Source organism: Eschrichtius robustus, chromosome 7, assembly GCF_028021215.1.
Source record: "Eschrichtius robustus isolate mEscRob2 chromosome 7, mEscRob2.pri, whole genome shotgun sequence".
Classification (NCBI taxonomy): domain Eukaryota; kingdom Metazoa; phylum Chordata; class Mammalia; order Artiodactyla; family Eschrichtiidae; genus Eschrichtius; species Eschrichtius robustus.
The window spans coordinates 76,985,181-77,006,142 of record NC_090830.1 but is presented as its reverse complement, the minus strand read 5'-3'; positions in this window follow the sequence as shown (position 1 = coordinate 77,006,142).

Below are 20,962 nucleotides of genomic sequence, written 5' to 3'. Positions count from 1 at the left end.
GGGTGCCTTGCAAATAAACCCTGTACTTTCCTTCACCACAACCTGGTGTAGTATGTTGGCTATGCTGCTTGTTGGGCAAGCAGACCCGAGTTCGGTTCGGTAACAATTTTGGCCACCATGAAGGGACCATCAACTGGAACTGTTTTTGTAAAAGGGAAGGAAAATGACATGAAATTCTTTGTGTATAGGCTTTTATGCTATTGTATCAAAGTTAGCCTTTTGGAACTGGTTTGGCTTTGAGCCTTTTGGAATTGGTTTGTCTTTTATCTTTGTGTGTGTGTGTGTGTGTGTGTTTGTGTGTGTGTATGTATTTGTGCTAAAGAAGGTACACTATTTTAATTGGTGGACATTAAACATTAAACGAAAGTTCAGTTCCTAAAAATAGCCCTTTAGGATGCATCCTACAAAATTGGACCACCTTTTGTTCTGGTACCATGACTAAAGCCGAAAAGATGATTTTTTAAAAAAAATTAATTAATTAATTAATTTATGGCTGTGCTGGGTCTTCGTTTCTGTGCGCGGGCTTTGTCTAGTTGTGGCAGGCGGGGGGCCACTCTTCATCGCGGTGCGCGGGCCTCTCACTATGGCGGCCTCTCTTGTTGAGAAGCACAGACTCCAGACGTGCAGGCTCAGTAATTGTAGCTCACGGGCCCAGTTGCTCCGCGGAATGTGGGATCTTCCCAGACCAGGGCTCGAACCCGTGTCCCCTGCATTGGCAGGCAGATTCTCAACCACTGCGCCACCAGGGAAGCCCAGATTTTTTTTTTTTTTTTTTTTTTTTGGTAACACTGTGTGAACACAGTATTCTTTAGACTCTGGAGAAAAATGCCCAAGATTAGGCTCATTTGATAATCCATAACTAGTTTTGCCAGCTTGATAAAACATCTTTTCAGATTTCTGACCCTAAGAGAGCAAGTTCTAGGAGGAACTTGCTTTTCTCTCCCTGTGCCTTGAGATGTAAATGTTCTACCAGGGCTCTCAGGAACTCCTGTCTTATCTAGACATCTCCAATTCCTGAGACTGATAGGAAAAATTGGGGGTGGAGGGAAGAGGCCTTTTTAAACTTAACTTATTCCAACTGTTAGTTATAAACTAGTGAGTTTTATATTGTAATACCTGATCCATGACTAAGTTAAAATGAAGCTATGAGATCTCTAGTTGTGTCTGTCTATATGTCTGTGTGTACATTATACATATATGTCTCAACTTCCAGACCTTATTAACAAAATTAATTTCTTGGGACTTCCCTGGTGGCTCAGTGGTTAAGAATCCGCCTGCCAATGCAGGGGACATGGGTTCGAGCCCTGGTCCCGGAAGATCCCACATGCCGTAGAGCATCTAAGACCGTGTGCCACAACTACTGAGCCTGAGCTCTAGAGCCTGTGAGCCACAACTACTGAAGCCCGCGCAACTAGAGCCTGTGCTCTGCAACAAGAGACGCCACCACGATGAGAAGCCCGAACGAAGAGTAGCCCCCACCGCTGCAACTAGAGAAAGCCCGCGTGCAGCAACAAAGACCCAACGCAGTCAAAAATAAATAAATAAATTTTTAAAAATTATTAAAAGAAAAAGAAATATACAAGAAACTAAACCAAAGAAATTTCAGGTTTATGTGAACTGGGAAGTATTCAGTATTAAATTAACTTTGGGCATTAAAGTTCATTTTTGCTGGTTTAATTAATCAGACATGCCCTTGGAGCCATCAACATTAAGTATGATATTTTTATTGTACCTAGGTTTACTGGAGGTTAAATAAGATCTTATTATATCTATTGCAGAATTTGTCAGCAAGAAAAATAACTTGGTATGATGAATTTTTTAAAGTAAATTAAATGTAGATGAGATAAGTTTTTTTTTAAAGGAGAACTCTTTAGGAATAATTATGTTTTATGACTGTCTACTTAAAAGTAGTTTCTTCAGATATTTGGTAACTTGAAACTTTAGAGTTTTGCTAAATTAAGTTAAATGATGGACGTTTATTGAATATTTTACAAGTTTGCTAATCTACAGAGTGCTAATGTAAAAGACAGTTCATAGTTGCTTATTTCTTAGTTTTCACTAGAAATTAAGGTTTTCAAGAGTTGAGAATTCTAATTAATATATTTAATTAAAACTAAAATTTAATAAGAAAACACCTTTGTATGCAAGGAAAAGAAGGTATAAGAAACGGAAATGCATTTTGTTAAGAGAAAGAAAGTAATTTGGTCCTAAAACTGGTTATTTCTAAATGGGAAAGAAAATATGGGACAAATTAATATGGGTATAGAAAGTCGTGGAAGCTTTGCAAGAGGGAAAAGAAGAGTCTTTAGAAAGGAATTCTATGTGTAGTCAGGACTAACGAAGATTAGAAGGAGTTTAATTGAGTAAATGAATTTTAAAATTAAAGGTAAGATGGTTCAAAACCTGGGTTTGTTTTCTCTATGAAGAGAACAAAGTTTTTTTGGACTGTTGAGCTGCTTTTGATAACAGATTGTAAGTTTCTTTCCAAGCTTTTAAGTAATTTAAAATGTCTGTATTTGCTTTTGAAATCTTTTATTGTCACTTTGGTTAAATGAATAAGTATTGTTTCACGGTGACCTATGGTCCTATCTGACCAAGTGTGATACCTCCCGCGCCTGGTGCAGTGCACTGCTGGGCAGAGCCACCTCTGGGGTACAAGGCTAGCGTGGGAAAGGGCTTGGAATTGGAACACAAACAAAAAAGCAAAACCCTCAACATCTGCACTTGGCATCTGTCATTCTCAACATGTGTAGATGAGAAATCCAAAGAGGATTGAGAAGGACCCACGAGCAGGTCCTCACAGGTGCAAGAAGTCAGAGGGCCCTGCTCATTACCTGGGTCCAGACCATCCAAAGCTTCAACCAGCTGCCAGCTGGAGGGGACCTGGGCAAGGTACTCAAGGCTGTGAGATGAGACCTTGGTATCTCTTATAGCAGAAAAACCCGACTGGGTGCTTCCCTTCTGTTATTAACAGCGACCTGCAATAGGGGACCAGGGGTTTGGTGAGAATTGAGACCCCAGCTCACTTCCTGGGTGAGCTCCTGGAACCCCTCCCTCTGCAGCTCCAGCCACGCTGGTTGCTCTCGCCTCACATCACAGGGGCCCGGCCTCTGCCCCGGAGTCAGTCTGCAGGCTCTCCAACTTGTTTTTAGAGTCGGTATCTTGACACATGGGTTTCTCCAGACCCTATCCCCTCTTCTTCGAAGGGAGGGCCTCCATTTCAACCTCACGAATCTGTCAAGAAGCTACCTTTAACTGCACCTGCTGGTCTTATAAGGGAGGCCTTCCTGCGGGACATAGGGAGTCTGGAATTTTATTGCCAGAACTTTGTGATGCCCCTCAAGGGATACAAAGGTGGAAACTTAGACCGTGTCACCACCAGATTGTAGAGAATGAGACTCTGTGCTACAGATGTTGGTCAGGGGTGGGGAGGGTGCACCTGAGTAGTCACTGAGGAATTCCTGTGTTCACCCAATGCTTGTTGAACACATATTGGATATGGGGGCCCATAGAGGTAAACAAGCCTAGTCTCACCTTCTGATTAGAGAAGACAGACCTATGTCTGAACAAGCACTAGTGAATCAGTGTGCTGTGTGTGGTGAGGCTAGGGCTGGGGATGGGGATAGGTGTCTCCAGAGCAAGACCACAGGCTTGCACAACTCCAGGGGCACCAGGCATGGGGAATGTGATGTGACTGTTGGCCCTTGGGACTGTGCAGTGCGCCAGCCTTATTCCTGGAGCTGAAGACCCCAGGCCTGGGCTTAAGAGATGAGCTGAAGTTCTGCAGATAGGAAAGAAGGTAGCAGTGAGCCATGGCTTTCTAAGTAAAGGGACCAGCAATTGAAAGAAACATAGGTGTAAAAGGGTATTCACTCCTCAAGCATGCCAGCCACTACTTGGGCCTTCAGTGAGGGTATCTTGGCTGCAAATGAGAGGTAGAGGGTAAGGGTCTGATCCAGGACATTGAGAATTTTCATCCTAAAATAGTTTCCAGGCTCTACTTCTTCCCACAGTTGCTCTGCCAAGAGAACTGGTCTCAGGTTTGTTTTTTTTTTTTAAACAGTGTTTGAAAAATTGAAAGAACTTTCCAGGCCAGAGGCAGAATTGCAGGATGGTTAAGAATGTGGGAGGCTGAGCACCATTTTAACCAAGTGATCCAAGTGATGAAATAAAAATTCACACTTTAAAGGCAAGACAAGAAAAATTTAAACAGAAAACTTTCTCTGTCCTTTGGCCTCCTCTCTCCCCTCTAGCACCTTTGTGCATCTCCATTATGTGTTAACTAGACCTCCCCAATGGCAGAAATACCTGCTCAATCAGAAAGATAAATTTTTCTCCTTCTGACACCAGCCATGTAACTCCTTAGAAGACACCATTCCTTTCTCAATCTTGTAAAGGGTCACGATGACCCACCACTCTCTTTGTCTGTGCAGACATCTTTGGTGAACTTTATATACAAAGCCAATATAACATTTCCCTTAAAGATATTGATTGGTGCAGAACAGACTGGTCAGACAACCTGGGGAGATACTGGGCTGCATCTAATGGAAGGTCTTAGCTTGAATACTTACTTACGACCTTATTAATGTTACTAGCTGTATTACTTATATTCTGCCTGTTTTACAAGATTATTGTTCTCTCATTACCACATATGTGACAGCCTCTGATAAAAATAATGATGACGGGGGCTTCCCTGGTGGTGCAGTGGTTAAGAATCTGCCTGCCAATGCAGGGCACACGGGTTCGAGCCCTGGTCTGGGAAGATCCCACATGCCGCGGAGCAACTAAGCCCGTGCGCCACAACTACTGAGCCTGCGCTCTAGAGCCCGCGAGCCACAACCACTGAAGCCTGTGTGCCACAACTACTGAAGCCCACGCGCCTAGAGCCTGTGCTCCGCAACAGGAGAAGCCACCGCAATGAGAAGCCCGCACACCGCAACGAAGAGTAGCCCCCGCTCTCAGCAACTAGAGAAAACCCGCGTGCAGCAGCAAAGACCCAATGCAGCCAAAAATTAAATAAATGAATAAATAAATAAACTTATTAAAAAAAATAATGATGACTAGGCAACTTGAAACAGTTGAGCAAATATATAATCCTATAAGATCAATGATTGTAATAGTGTAACTCTAGATATGGGAAGAAACAACAAGAGGGTACCATTTTCTGGACCATAACAGACTAGTAAGACAGGGGATCTAGAGGCTTTTGGCTACTGTTAACAGGGCCTAGTCCAATAATAGCATGTTGAGTGGCCTATCAACAAAATCTTCTCCTGACCTAAGAATGAGCATTCCTAAGGCCGTGGGACAAATTGGTCACGAGATGCCTCCCAAACCTTGGTCGAAATTAAGGCTGAAAGGAAGGGGATTGTAATATAAAGAATGTTGCCCACCATCCAGTTCTATGAGAATCAAGTTGTTAGCCCCTGCAGTCGCTGACTTACAGTACACCTTGAAATGGGTTCAGGGATCAGGATGAGGCACTTTGTGCTCTAGGAAAACTGACAGAACTGGCCCTCAGATAATTGGATATTTTCAGGAAAAATTTTATGAACTCAGCTTCTTGCATTTTCCCAGACTTAGAAAAGCACTAAAGCCATTAACTAAGATATCTGTTCATCTGAATAATAGTAACCTTCTACTGAGATGTGTGCTTGGTTGCACGTACCCCTTCACCAAACTCACTTATATACTAGCCTCCCCGCTTACCTCTTTGGAACAGTTCTCAGAGCTGTCTGAAAGACTGTCTCCCAGATTATAATCCCCAGGTTGGCTCAATTAAAATTTTCCATTTCTTTCTTAGATTGACTATTGAATAATTTTTTATTGACATTGACACAAGCTGAGGTCACAAATAATGGGACACACTGACATCATGTGCCTCCTGATGTGATGTGCTGGGATGGACACAATGTATGAATTATTCCTGCCAAAAAAATCACCTCAGTCTAATCATGAGGAAACATCAAACAAACCCAAACTGAGGGACATCTACAAAACAGTTAGCCTCTAATATTTAAAATGTCAAATGACACAAAAGACAAAGGAAAAGGCTAAGAAACCATTCCAGGTTGGAAGAGATTAAAGAGGCATGAGCACTGTGGCAGGCAGGCTTCTAAGATGGTCCCTAATTACACCCCCTCTTTTATGTCATCACCTCTCCTTGAGTGTGCGTGGATCTGGTGACTTGCTGCTGCTTTTTTTTTATTTATTGAAGTATAGTTGATTTACAATATTGTATTAGTTTCAGGTATACAGCAAAGTGATTCAGTTATTTTTTTTCAGATTATTTTCCATTATAGGTTATTACAAGATACTGAATATAGTTCCCTGTGCTATATAGTAAATCCTTGTTGTTTATTTATTTTATATATAGTGGTATATATCTGTTAATGCCATGCTCCTAACTTATCCCTCCCCCATGCCTTTCCCCTTTTGTGACCATAAGTTTGTTTTCTGTTTCTGTGAGTCTGTTTCTGTTTTGTCAATAAATTCATTTGTGTTATTTTTTAGATTCCACATATAAGTGATATCATATAACATTTGTCTTTTTCCGTCTGACTTACTTCACTTAGTATGATAATCTCTAGGTCCAACCATGTTACTGCAAATGGCAATATTTAATGCTTTTTTATGGCTGAGTAATATTACATTGTATAAATATACCATATCTTCTTTATCCATTCATCTGTTGATGGACACTTAGGTTGCTTCCATGTTGGTGACTTGCTTCTAATAATAGAGTACAGCAAAGGTGATGGAATGTCACTTCTGAGAACCCAAAAGACTGTTTAGATTACAAAAGACTGTGACTTCTCTCTTGCTAGCATTCCCTCTCTGGTTCTTCTCAGCTTGCTTGGTCTGATGAAGCAAATTGCCAGGTTGTGATCTACCCTATGGAGATGCCCGTGTTTCAAGGAACTGAGGCCCTTGGGCCAACACCCTGACGTGACTGAATCCTGCCAGCAATTCCTGAATGAGCCTGGAAGCAGATCCTGCCCCAGTTGAATCTTGAGATCACTGCAGCCCTGGCTGACACCTTGATTGCAGCCTTGAGCCAAGTAGCCCAGCGAGGCCACATCCAGATTCTTGACCCACAGAAACTGTGAGATGATAAAGGTTGCTGCTTTAAGCCACTAAGTTTTGGGGTGACTTGTTATGCAACTACTTACAAGTAATACAACCACTGAATGTAATGTGTAAACAAAAATCACTATGAAAGACATTATTTTGATAATTGACCCAATATGACTAGGGACAGAATGAATAATAATATTGTGTCCATATTAAATTTCTTGAGTTTGATAACTGTACTGTTCTGTAAGATGATGTTTGGTTCATTAGAGATACACACAGAAATATTTAGGGTCATGATTTCTGCCCCTTCCTCTCAAATGGTTCATTGGTGCAAATAATAATAAAAATATATATTATACATATTATATATAACATATTATAGAGAAAGAGTTTCGTTTATTTATGAACTTATCTGTTGTGTAACAAACCACCTCAAAACTTAATGACTTAAAACAACAAAAATGTGTTATTTCTCACAATCTTGTGGGTTGACTGGATTCGTCTGGAAGGCTCCTCTGCTCTACATGGCATCAACTGAGGTCACTCACTCTGTGGTGTTCAGCTGGCAGTTGAGGTGGCCTGGGCTGGAAAGTCCAAGAGGCTTCACTCCCATGTGTGGCACGTTAGTGCTTCTCAACATGGCCTCTCTCTCCCCACGTGGCCAGCTTGGGCTTCCTCACAGCATGGTGGTTTCAGAGTAGTCAGGCCTCTTACACAGTGGCTACCTTCCACGAAGAGAGAGGAAGTGTAAGCTGCCTGACCTAAGGCAGCCCAGCTGCATGCTGCCAAGGAATTGTTGAGCCATTCTTAGGATCTGGGGCAAATCCCCTTCTCTAGGCCAGGAAGAGCTAGTTGGCAGTGACTCAGGGAAAAATCCTGGGGGCAAAGGAAGAGGGGAAGGGGAAGAGTATAAAGAGGCTTCCCCAGCTGGAGTTAAAGGGCCCGAGGCCCAAGACCCTAGAGTGAGGTCTTCCCTCTCCCCACTCAGCTTCCTGGGCCCCCATCATTTTAACCTAAGAGCTCACTTAAAGATGTCAGGGAGTGAAGAGGGAGGAAGAAAAATGGCACTTATTGGGCACAAAGTGCCAGGAGCTTTACCTACATTATTTCGTTGACACCTGACAGCAACCCTACAAAGAAACCATTATTATCCCCTTTGCAAAGAAGAGGTAGCAGAGGTCTCAGAAGGTGCGGTGACTTGAACTGACTCATACTGCAAAGGTATTGGATCAAAGGATGTATTTGCTTCTTTTTTATTTTATTTTATAATTTTTTAAATCTTTTTTTTGAATTTAATTTTTAAATTTTTGGCTGCGTTGGGTCTTTGTTGCTGCACGTGGGCTTTCTCTAGTTGCGGTGAGCGGGGGCTACTCTTCATTACGGTGAGTGGGCTTCTCATTGCGGTGGCTTCTCTTGTTGCGGAGCACAGGCTCTAGGTGCGCGGGCTTTAGTAGTTGTGGCATGCGGGCTCAGTAGTTGTGGCTCATGGGCTCTAGAGCGCAGCCTCAGTAGTTGTGGCACATGGGCTTAGTTGCTCCGTGGAATGTGGGATCTTCCTGGACCAGAGCTTGAACCCGTGTCCCCTGCATTGGCAGGCAGATTCTCAGCCACTGCGCCACCAGGGAAGTCCCTGGATTTGCTTCTTTATTCAACAGACATTTTTTGGCCCAGGATTGTGCCGGGCTTGGGAACACTAGGATGAATGTTGTCTTTGTCAGCTATTGCTGCAGTAAGTCTGCAAAACAAACATCCTGCAAATCTCAGTGGCTCCCAATGACAAGTATTTATTTTCCTCATTCCTAGGTAGGTCGGGGGTCAGCAGGGATTTCTGTTTCAGGCCACAGGTTGGCTGGGCTTGGGTCCAGCCTTTGGGTTGGGTTCAGGTCTGCTCGTCACGTCCCCACATTCTACATGGACCAGTGGCTATCCTGGAGCATGTTCTTGAGAGAGAGATCACAGGAATACAAGAGACAAACCAAACCACCCAAGTACATTTAAAGCCTCTGCAACATCACTGGCCAGAACAAATCCCATGCCCAACCTAAAGGTATGAAGGTGGAGAGGTCTATTTTACCCACCATGAAGCCACGGTGATGGCATAGATAGAGAATTCTGTGATGAGGGGAGTGAATTGAGAGCAGGGATCCAGTCTGCTGCAGGTGACAAGACACAGGCCTTGCCCTCAGGGGGCTCACCGTCTAGTGGTGGAGGTGCTCATAAAGACACAATTGAGGGAAGTGCAGTGAGGAGGCATCTGTGGGTGGCATGGGACTGTGCGTGCGTGTGCATGTGTGTGGTGTGTACGTGTGTGTGCATGAACGCACACAGCTTGGGAGCATGGAGATGGTGGGTCCCTGCGGCCAGCTAGACAGCTAAGAAGATTTTCTAGAGAAGGAGACGCCCAAGGTAAATGCTAAAGGGTAAAATAAATAGGGGCTCTTGACTGAACTGGAGAGAAGCGGCAGGGAAGCGAGGAAGGGCTTTACGGGCAGTCACAACTGTGGGTGCGAAGGCAAGGGGACCAGGAGCAGGACGGTGTATGCCAGGAACTCGAGAAGCTGCTTGCTGTCCTTGGAGCATACTGGGGAGGGCAGCACGTGTCAGGAGTTGATGAGAGGCAGACGTAGGCAGGACCCTAGCCACGGGAGGCCTTTGTCAAGTGCTGGATGGCATCTTCCCCTCACCTCCAGAGCACTCCCCACCCTCCTCCACTCCGCTCCCTCTCCTGGGTCACTGGCCTGTACGGACTACAGCCAAAGCCTCTCTCATTCTGGGAAGATGGCAGAACGTAGTTCTAGCCTCTCCCCAAGTTCCCCCTGTTATGGACTGAACACTGTCTGCCCAAAATCCGTATGTTGAAGCTCTAACCCCCAAAGTGCCTGTATTTGGAGATAGGTCCTTAAAGTATATAATTAAAGTTCATTGAGTTCATAAGGGGTCTAATCGGACAGGATGGGTGTCTTTAGAAGAGGAAGAGACACCAGAGATCTCACTCCCTCTCTTCATGTGCTCACAGAGGAAAGGCCATGTGAGGACACAGTGAGAAGGTGGCTGTCTATAAGCCAGGAAGCAAGGTCTCACCAGAAACCAACACTGACAGCACCTTGACCTTGGACTTAGCCTCCAAAACTGTGAGAAAATAAATTTCTGTTGTTTGAGCCACCCGGCCTGTGGTTTTTTGTTATGACAGACCTAACAGACTAATATGCCCCCCCACCCCCCCAAAAAAACCTAACTAGAATAAAAAAATCAGAAGAGCCACAGACAATTTCTACAACAAAACTAGGTGACAAATTAAACCCACAAGCTCAAAATACCAATTGAGTGGGGACAAACCATAGTTACTAGACTCATGTGATACTGGTTTCTGTGTAGCAGAAAGCAGAAGGAAGACACCTGGCCTTCTGATGGTCCTGAGAACAGTTAAATTCCCAAATCACCAGCTTCTACTCAAAAGCATGGCAGGCCAATTCAAAAGCAGCTAAAACTAGAAAATACTTCTGCAGTATCCAATTTGTATATAAGTGCCAGGGAACCACTGTACAGTGAGGTCTGATGGTGCTACAGCCATCTGGGTCCCATAAACTCACTTTTGCTTCCCCTATACACTCCTGAAACTAATAGACTGGAGCTCTTTTTAATGACAAAGTCCCACACTGGGACTTGGAGAGTAGCATCCAAACTAATCAGGACAGGCACATGAGGGACAAAGAAAGAAAAGCTCCAGGCAAACGTGCGGTTGGAGGATGGAGGATCAAGGGATCTCGAGAAGTACAAAGTCATGTGTGTGTGTACATATATATGTATTATATATACACACAAGCATATGTATACACCACTGAGGCAGATTTTATTTTCTGAAGATGGCTGCAAAAATTATCTCCTCATCTCACATGCCCTTCTTTTTTCTTTTAAATTAATTAATTTATTTTTGGTTGCATTGGGTCTTCGTTGCTGCATGCGGGCTTTCTCTAGTTGCAGCCAGCGGGGGCTACTCTTTGTTGCGGTACACACAGGCTTCTCATTGCTGTGGCTTCTCTTGTTGCAGAGCATGGGCTCTAGGCACGCAGGCTTCAGTAGCTGCGGCACGCGGGCTCAGTAGTTGTGTCGCGGGCTCTAGAGCGCGGGCTCCAGTAGTTGTGGTGCATGGGCTTAGTTGCTCCATGGCATGTGAGATCTTCCTGGACCAGGGCTTGAACCCGTTGGCAGGCGGATTCTTAACCACTGCGCCACCGGGGAAACCCCCTTCTTTTTTTAAAAATATTTATTTATTTATTTGGTTGTGCTGGGTCTTAGTTGTGGCAGGTGGGCTCCTTAGTTGTGGCTCATGGGCTCCTTAGTTGCGGCACGCAGGCTCCTTAGTTGTGGCATGCAAACTATTGGTTGTGGCATGCATGTGGGATCTAGTTCCCTGATCAGGGATCGAACCCAGGTCCCCTGCATTGGGAGTGTGGAGTCTTAACCACTGTGCCACCAGGGAAGTCCCCCACATGCCCTTCTTACAATGTGGCCTTGACTTTTGTCCCTTTAATTGTGGGACCTATGTACCTGGCTGGAACTCTGTGACTGGCTTGACACATAGAGTACCGTGGAAGTAGAGGCCATGTGGCTTTCAAGACTGTCCAAATGCCATGTATGTCCACCTTCTTTCCTAAAATGTTCACGCTTGGAAATCAACCACCATGCTGCGAGGAAGCCCAACAAGCCACATGAAGAGATCACAGGTAGGTATTCTAGCAGACAGCCAGCATCCAGCACCAGACATATGAGTGAATGAGCTGTCAGATGGCCCCAGCACTTTCAAGTCATCTCCACTCAGTCTTCCAGCTGTGACACCAGGCATCACGATGCAGAGACATGCCATCCTGACCGTATTCTTTCTGAATGTCTGGCCCACAGAAACTGTGAACACTATAAAATGGTTGTTGTTTTATGCACTAAATTTGGGGTGATTTGTTATGCAGCAATAGTAATTAGAACAATCACTTTGTTAACTCAACAGAATGAGGAGCTCAAGACCCATGAAGTTAGAAAACTATCCTTACTCACCTGATGTCTCCTAAAAATACTGAAAAATTCACTTTACTTTATAAAGGAGCATCAGAAAAGCATCAAGGTTGAATCCTGTGTAAAATTATGAGAAAAAGGAGAATGAGTTGCAAAATAGCATTCCTACAAATAATAAAAGCATGCCAGGAAAACATGTCCACAAAGGAGATGAAAACATTTCAAAAAAAATTAGAGAAAAAATTTAAATGATAGAAATTATGAAACTATATAAATCAAAATTGGATGAGCTCAGAAGTCAGGTGATTAGGGAAAAAAGAAGAAAATTTTGAAAAGAATGATGATAAAGTCAGAAAATAAATAACTGTATAGAATAAGAAATCATTTCAGAAATGAAGATGAAACGAAAAGGAACAGAAGAGAGAATAACCATAATAGAGAATATTTTCAAAGAAAACTAAGATAGAAAGGAGGGCATTTTAAAAGCGAGGTAAAGGGATAAAAAGATTCGAGAGTGATAGAACAGAGAAAATATAGAAAAGGAAGTGTGAACATACATGTAATAGGAATCCATGAAGAACCCTGAAGAAAAGCAAAACAGTGGAACAGAACAAGTACTAAAAACTATAATTCAAGGAAATATTCCTTACAGAGAGCATGGCCTGAAATTTCATCTGGAAGAAGCATCTGTATACCTGGATGAGTCAACCCTGAGACTTATGTCTAGGAAAACTATTGGGCTTTAAAGGAAAAAAAAAAATAGAATAAAAGCAAAAAGACAAATCACTTTTTTTTTTTTTTTAACGGATAGTTCCTTCTTTTTTTTTTTTTTTTTAAAGGAATTCCTTTATTTTTATTTTCTATTTATTTTTATTTATTTATTTTTGGCTGTGTTGGGTCTTCGTTTCTGTGCAAGGGCTTTCTCTAGTTGCGGCAAGCGGGGGCCACTCTTCGTCGCGGTGCACGGGCCTCTCACTATCGCGGCCTCTCTTGTTGCGGAGCACAGGCTCCAGATGCGCAGGCTCAGTAGTTGTGGCTCACGGGCCTAGTTGCTCCGCGGCATGTGGGATCTTCCCAGACCAGGGCTCGAACCCGTGTCCCCTGCATTGGCAGGCAGATTCTCAACCACTACGCCACCAGGGAAGCACCAAATCACTTTTTTTTTTTGAATTTTTGAATTTTATTTTATTTATTTTTTTATACAGCAGGTTCTTATTAGTTATCCATTTCATACATATTAGTGTATACATGTCAATCCCAATCCCCCAATTCATCACACCACCACCACCCCCCTTGCCACTTTCCTCCCTTGGTGTCCATACATTTGTTCTCTACATCTGCAAATCACGTATAAAGGAAAGAAAAACAAATTGTCATCTGACTTTTCAACAGCAATGATTTATGTCACAAGACAATATACTGACATATTTCAGGAAATGTGAACAAAAGATTTTATACTGAGTGAAACTGACCTTCAAGTATAAAAGCCAAACTGTTACGAACGTGGAAGAACCCAAGAAATATTGTTCCCTTGAGCCCTTTCTGGGTAATCCAGGCTTCAAAAAGCCAAAAAGACTGGTGAATCCTTTACATTAAATCTTGCGAAATGTCCCAGCTAATAATCAAGTAAGGAATCATAGAATTGAATATTACCATTTTACATCCCTAATGAGTTAAAGGATCCAGGCACTGATCATCTGTGGCTGCTAATATGGCAAAAAGAGAGATCATCAGACATTGTGCATCCCCTGATGGAAGAATAAAATATCACCTATTAAATAGAATTGTCCAGAAAAAGAAGCAGAAGAGGAGGAGGAGGAAGAAGAGTGGAAATGAACTTGGATCCAATCAAGCCTATAATCTGACTACCAATTCAGGAAATACAAGGGACAAAGGAACGTTGTTAAAATGATACCCTCAAGACTGACACAATCCAGATTGTGGAAAGTTCTGCAGATGAAAGACACAAGTTTTTCAATAACAACCAAGTGAAAATTGCAAAGAGAAAAATAAGAGGTGGATAGGAAACATAAATTAAAAAAATTAAAGAAAAAAAAGCAACCTAAAGGCATATGAATCAAAGACAATGTATGGACTTCATTTGGATCCTGATTCAAACAAACAAACCGTCTTCCTAATAATTTTATAAAATAATTGGTGAAATGTAAACTCTGATGGCGTAGTTGATGGTTTAAGGAACTATTGTTAAATTGTATAGATGTGATAATAGTATTGTGGTACTATTTTTGTAAAGAAGAGTTCTTATAGAGTTACATAGTGAAATACCAATAGTAACAGATGACATGATAGGCGTGATACGTGGGATTTCCTTCCAAATAATCTGAAGAGGAGGAAGCAGTGGGGGGCGGAGTACAGATGGAACATGATTGGCCATGTATTGATAATTGTTGAAGATGGTTCATTACACTAGTCATTCTATTTTGTACATCTTTGAAAATTTCTTCAATAAAAAGTTCAACAAAAGTCTCCCTATTTCTGCCAGTACTTGATATCAGCCAGATGAAGAGGGGAACGGGACACACAGAGACCCTTCCGGCAGAGAGACCAAGTGAGGGAAGAGCTGAAGGGAAGGGAAACCTGCTGGGAGCCCAGGTGGGGTGGGCGCGTGTTCAGGGAGGACCCTGGAGGGTATCCCTACACTACAGAGTTTGCACATTCTTTTTTTTTTTTTTTTAATTGAAGTATAGTTGATTTATAATGTTGTGTTAGATTCTGGTGTACAGCCAAGTGATTCAGATATATATATATATATACAGATATATATATATATATATATATATTCTTTTTCATAGTCTTCCCATTATAGTTCATTACAAGGTATTGAATATAGTTCCCTGTGCTATACACTAAATCCTTATTGCTTGTCTATTTTATTTATAGTAGTGTGTATCTGTTAATCCCATACTCCTCATTTATCCCTCCCCCCAACCCCTGCTTTCCCCTTTGGTAACCATAAGTTTGTTTTCTATGTCTGTGAGTCTGTTTCTGTTTTGTAAATAAGTTCATTTGTATCATATTTTAGATTCCACATATAAGTGATATCATATGGTATTTGATTTTCTCTGTCTGATTTACTTCATACTTAGTATGCTAATCTCTAGTTGCTTCCATGTTGCTGCAAATGGCACTATTGCATTCTTGTTGATGGCTAAGTAGTATTCCATTGTATATGTGTACCACATCTTCTTTATCCATTCCTCTGTCGATGGACATTTAGGTTGTTTCCATGTCTTGGCTATGGGGAATAGCACTGCTATGAACATTGGGGTGCATGTATCTTTTTGAATTATAGTTTGGAGCTTGCGCCTTCTTTAAGGAGTAATGGAGAGAAATGGCAGGGTTTCAAGCAGAAGAGTGGCACAACCAGATTTGTTCCTTAGGAAGGTCACTGTGGATGCAGAGTAAAGGAGGGTTTGGCAGCGGGACGCCTGGAGTTAGAACCCACTCAGCGTCCAGGCGAGGAGCTGGTGGTGGCCTGGACAGGTGGTGTCATTGGGGATGGAGGTGGTGGGCCTCGTCAAGATTTGTTTAGGAGATGGAGTGAGAGGGCCACCTGACTGATTGGATGTGGGGGAAGAGGGAGAAGGATGAGCCCACTGATGCCAGACCCTGATCTAAGCCCTTGACATTAATGAGCATATTTCATCTTTGCACAAACCCTTCGTATGGCTGTTAGCATAACTGACGCTGTCTTGGGCCTGTCCGGTTTCTCCTGTCCTTCCACTGACGCTACCCCGGACTGTACTGCGCAGTAAATCACTTCAAGGGCTTTGTAGTTAATAGATGTTATTTAATAATCATTTGGACCAGGTGACCTCTATGCTCTGTTAGTCCCCAAACAATGATGAAGACCTTTACTGCCTATTCCCTGCAGCCACGAGACTAGTTACCCATTCATAAATCTTGACTTAGGTAGGAATACACGTCCTGTTTCCAAGCATGTACCCCCGTACCCTAGGTTAACTATAAAATTGTCTGAATGGCCCCTCGGCAGTGCAGAGTGCAGCCTCGAATGCTTCCAGGTCATTGTCTGGCTGATCCCACCCTGAGAGTAAGTTATCTTGTAATAAATGGATCCATTGATTAGATGGAGCTGCCTGCCTCATTTTTCCATCCCAAGATGCCTTCCTTCTCAGTTCGATGGGCCATTTTTCTTCCCTCCATCCTCCAACACCCTTAGAGGGAGACAACTGATGTCTTGGCTGGATTCCTAGAAAGCAAAGCCTGAGGCTGAGAGCTGATGCCTACTGCTTTGTTAGGAAGAGTGACCCCAGGGAGCAGGTAGGAGGGAGGGACAGGAGTGAAGCAGGGAAGGAGGCAGAGTTGAAGCAAAGGTGTGTGACCCACCTGGCTGCCTCTAGGTGCGCTTGAATGAATGCTCTATCCCCGGGGTGGGGGTATCCTTCAAGAAGGCATATAAAATGCACCTCAGGACAGTTGGACTGGGGGGAATAGGAAGAAGAATTTATCCACCAGCTCCTGTCTCCCATTGGCCAATGTCCACCCCAAGGGGGTACACACACACACACACAAACACACACACACACGGTTATGCAGGAGTGGACACCAAGCAGAGCCCTTGGCATCCCATGCTTCAGTGGCCTCAGAGAAGCCCCAGGACAAGAGGCCGGAGGTGTGCAGCATGGACATGAGGCCAGGCGCTGTCAGGTTACACCCCAGCGAAGCTGGTCACAGCCCCTGCAGAGCTAGTTGCCACCTCAGTGGTAGAATGAGTAACAGCAGAGGCTAAGAGCATCTGAAGTGTGCCTGAGAGGTATCTCACACCCCATCCTCATTAATATCACACCACCATCATTATCCCCATTTTACAGGTGAGAAAACTGATGCTCACAGAGGTCACCCAAGTAGTCAATATCAGAACCAGGATTCAGACCCACACAGTCTGGCTCTAATGACTGCATTCTTATCCATTATACTCAGCTGCATCTTGGAGGCAGTGGCCCTACACCTCCACCCTTAGTGGGCCTATGGATTCCAAAGCCTTTTGAGGTGTGAGGGAAAATAGGCTTAATTACTGGGGAAGAAGGGATGTCATGGACAACATGATAAATATAATTAACACTGCTGTATATGATATATGAAAGTTGTTAAGAGTAAACCCTAACAGTTCTCAGCATAAGAAAAAAATTATTTTTTCTTTCTTTAATTTTGTATCTATATGAGATGATGGATGTCCCCTAAACTTGTGATAATCACTTCATGACGTAGGTAAATCAAACCATTATGCTGTACACCCTAAACTTATATAGTGTTGTATGTCAACTCTATGTCAATAAAACTGGAAGAAAAAAATGTTTAAAAATGAATGGGGAGGGACTTCCCTGGTGGTCCGGTGGGTAAGACTCTGCGCTTCCAGTGCAGGGGGCCCGGGTTCAATCCCTGGTCGGGGAACTAGATCCCACATGCATGCCACAACTAAGAGTCCACATGCTGCAACGTAGGTCCCGCATGCCACAGCGAAGACCCGGTGCAGCCAAAATAAATGGAAAAAAAAAAAAAAAAGGTTGGGGAGAAGTCAAGAGTAGGGAAAAAAGAAGAGCAAAAAAATATAATCATATATTGGAAAACAGCTTTGCAATTTATAATTACCCATTAGTTTTTTGAACAAGTATTTACCATTACGTGTCCGACCCTATGCTCAGTGCTAGGGAGACAGAGGTAAAACTGATGCACTCTCCTTGCTGGGGAGCTTGCGTGCTGGTGACAAGACAGACGTGCATTAAGCATTCCAGAGCAAGGCAATCAGTTCTGCTACCTGCTGGCTGTGTGACCTTTCTGAGCCTCAGTTTCCTCATCTGTAAGATGGGCCAAGAGCAAACTCTGCAGCATAGGTGCTTAGCATAGTACCTGGCACAGAGTGTGGTAGTGCTTGTTACCGCTGTCATTATGTGAGAGATACAGAGGAGGGAACATCCCTTGATCGTCAGGCCCCATGTATTCTGGATCAGCAGCTCCGCTGTCCTCCGTTTCCCAGCCTTGAGTACAGTGTTCCAGCCACCCACACATCGCTGCCGAATGGGCCGATGCCTGGCCTTCTCTCCTTTTTGGGGATCTTGGTCAGAAACTGGGTCAGCAGGTCAGCCCTAAAGCCCTGGAGGCCTCAGCCCACTTGGAGTCTCTCTCCAGGGCCGGCTTAGGCAGTGGGGGCTTGTGGGCTGATGGGATGCTGTCCAAAGATGCCTTCAGAAGGAAGCCAAGGGGCCCAGTTTCCATGGTGATGAGAATGCCCATGGGGGTGGGGGGGTCAGCTGAAGAGCACAAAGGACCATCTGACTCTTATTAGAGGCCTGGCAATGGGATATCTGCCTTGGGTCTAAGCTGCCCAAGCATATGCCTCCTTGGCTGTGGAGGGAAGGGGTTTATACAGGGGGCAGCCAGATTCGTAACTCCCATCCCGCTGGAGCACTTCGAATGGCCTCTGCTGCCACGCTCAGGAACACCGCAGGTACCTGCCAACCCCTCAAATCCCTTTGCTTGAAACTTTCCAGGCAGGAGGTGGGAGGAAGGAACAGAGGTGGTTAGCAAACACTTTTGTAGCCCCTCCTACTAGGGACTCTACCAGGAGAGCTTGGGACTGGAGGACCTGGGTTCAAATCCTGAGCTCAGCCTCTAGCTGGCTTCAACTAATACATAATCTCGATGAGCCTCGGTTTCTTTGGCAGGACGGTGGGTTGGAAAAAGCACCTGTTTTGGAATCAGGCAGATCTGGGTCTGAATCTAGGCTTTCACCCTTGAATTTATTCAACAAAACTTGTTGAGCGCCCCAGTGGGCCCTTCCCATTCTAGGTGTGGGGATTCAGCTGTGATCAAAGCCACCAAGCTCCCTATTTTCAGGGGGCTTACGGTGCAGGAGAGACACAGGCCACGAACAATCAAATAATACAATGGAACGCAATGGAGTGTGGTATGATATCCATTTAGGCAAAGCAGGTAGAGGTTAGTGCTTTGAAAAAATATAATGCAGGGCAAAGCACAGAGAAGGATTCTCCCAGGGGAGATTACTTTAAATAATGTGTTCAGAGAAGGAGCTCTGGCCTGGGTAAAGCTCCTAGCCCAAATCTGAGCCTCAGTTTCCTCATCTGTAACCTGGACTGAAGCATGCCCACCTCCCAAGAATGTTGTGGGATCCCGTAACATCACAAAAACCTTTACTGTCCAGAGTAAATGATGCCAGAAAAAATGGCATATTTTTAAACCAAAGACTCGCTATCAGTGATGTGTGTCGGGGAAAGACAGTGAAGCAAATGAGTTCGTCCGGTTTCTGATTTTATTTCCTTTTTTTCTTTTTCATTAAGGTTTCTGTGTATATTGATGTATTCATACTCATTAAATAAGTGTAAATCTGCCCTGAAAAACCCAAAATAAAACAACCTCAACAGTGGTTGGTGCTCTGTAAGCCCTCAGTAACATCCTAGGTTCCTTCTTCCTGAGGAGTTAGCGGAGGGGCATGATAGAAGTTAAATTTTAGTGAAATAACATGCCAGGCACACAAAGGGGCCCTGGAATCATCTTTCAGGCCAGAGAGCAGCCACATCCCTGGTGCCAGGCCAGGCCTGCGGGAAAAGCGGCCCCTTTGCAAGCGAACATGCCCCAGGCAGGGAGGAATGCGCAAGCGCGTTACCAAAGGTTACTCTGCGCCTGAGCGACCCTGTGCGGCTCCATCCAGCCCCGCACTCAGCACCGGTCCTTCACCTGTGAGAAGAGAAGGCACACTCCTATTCCCAAGATGTCCAAGCCCAATTTAATGGTGGAGAAGAGGTGGGTGCAGAAAATCCAGAGGCCCAACCTCCACCCTGCCCCAGTTTTGACTCCACAGCACCGAGTCCTGACCCTAATCTGCAAAAGAGACTTCTGGCCACAGAGCATCACCAAAGTGTGAGTGGAAGGGGCCATTCTAAGGTCTAAGTGTCTGCTGGGGAATTATAGTGCAGAGGTGGCCAGGCTCCCAAATGATAGGGCTGCCAGGCTCCCAAATGATAGGGCTGCCAGGCTAACTGGTGATTGGGATGGATAAAAATAATCCATGGCCAAGGGCAGGAGGTGAGGGGTGGGATCTCCCCTTGGAGAACTGGGGCAGCAACAGACGTAGCCTTATCAGGACACTGGTGGCAGAGCCACGCTCCCTTCTGCTCGTAGATCTGCAGGCAAACAGGCTGCCAGGAAGCCACTCCCTTCGTCCTGAGTCCCTGCCAGAGGGTCTGCCCCCAGGGTGGCCTCTGCTCCCCAGCCCTGTAGCAGCTGATAGTCACTTCAGCCCTGCTGGATGACAGTCACTTGTTCAGAGAGACAATCTGGCAAGCAAGAGGATTTAAAATTCTAATGCTAGTTATTTCACTTTTGTCTGATCTTTGGGGTATGATTAAAGAAAAAAATCTTGAGATAATATTTTGAGGTCTGTTTACAGGACTTACAGTGTCTTTTGTTTTATTTCATTAGCACTGTTTAGAGGGACTAAAAATTTTATATCCATCAAGTTCTCTGAGAGTCAGGTGCAGTGGTGGTCAGAGTTGGCATCCAATAACTTGCGGGTCCTTGCTGGCCAATTCTGCATCCTCCTCAGCTCTATCTGAGTTTGGTGGGTCTGGGTGGCCCCTCCCTAGAGCTGCGGTGGCAGCCAGAGAAGATAGCTTAGCCTCCTAATGGGGGCACTTTGGGCATTATTCCTGTGGACAGCGGTATAAGGTCACTTTTGCACCAGCCTGGCTCTTCCTGGCCCCCTGTCCCAGTTCCTTGGGCGTCTGGCTGGGTGTGGGGTTTCAGAAGATTGGGAGCAGTTTCCCAGGGGTTAGTGCAGTGAACGTTGCACTCTTCTGCCATCTTGTGGTTATTTCCGGGA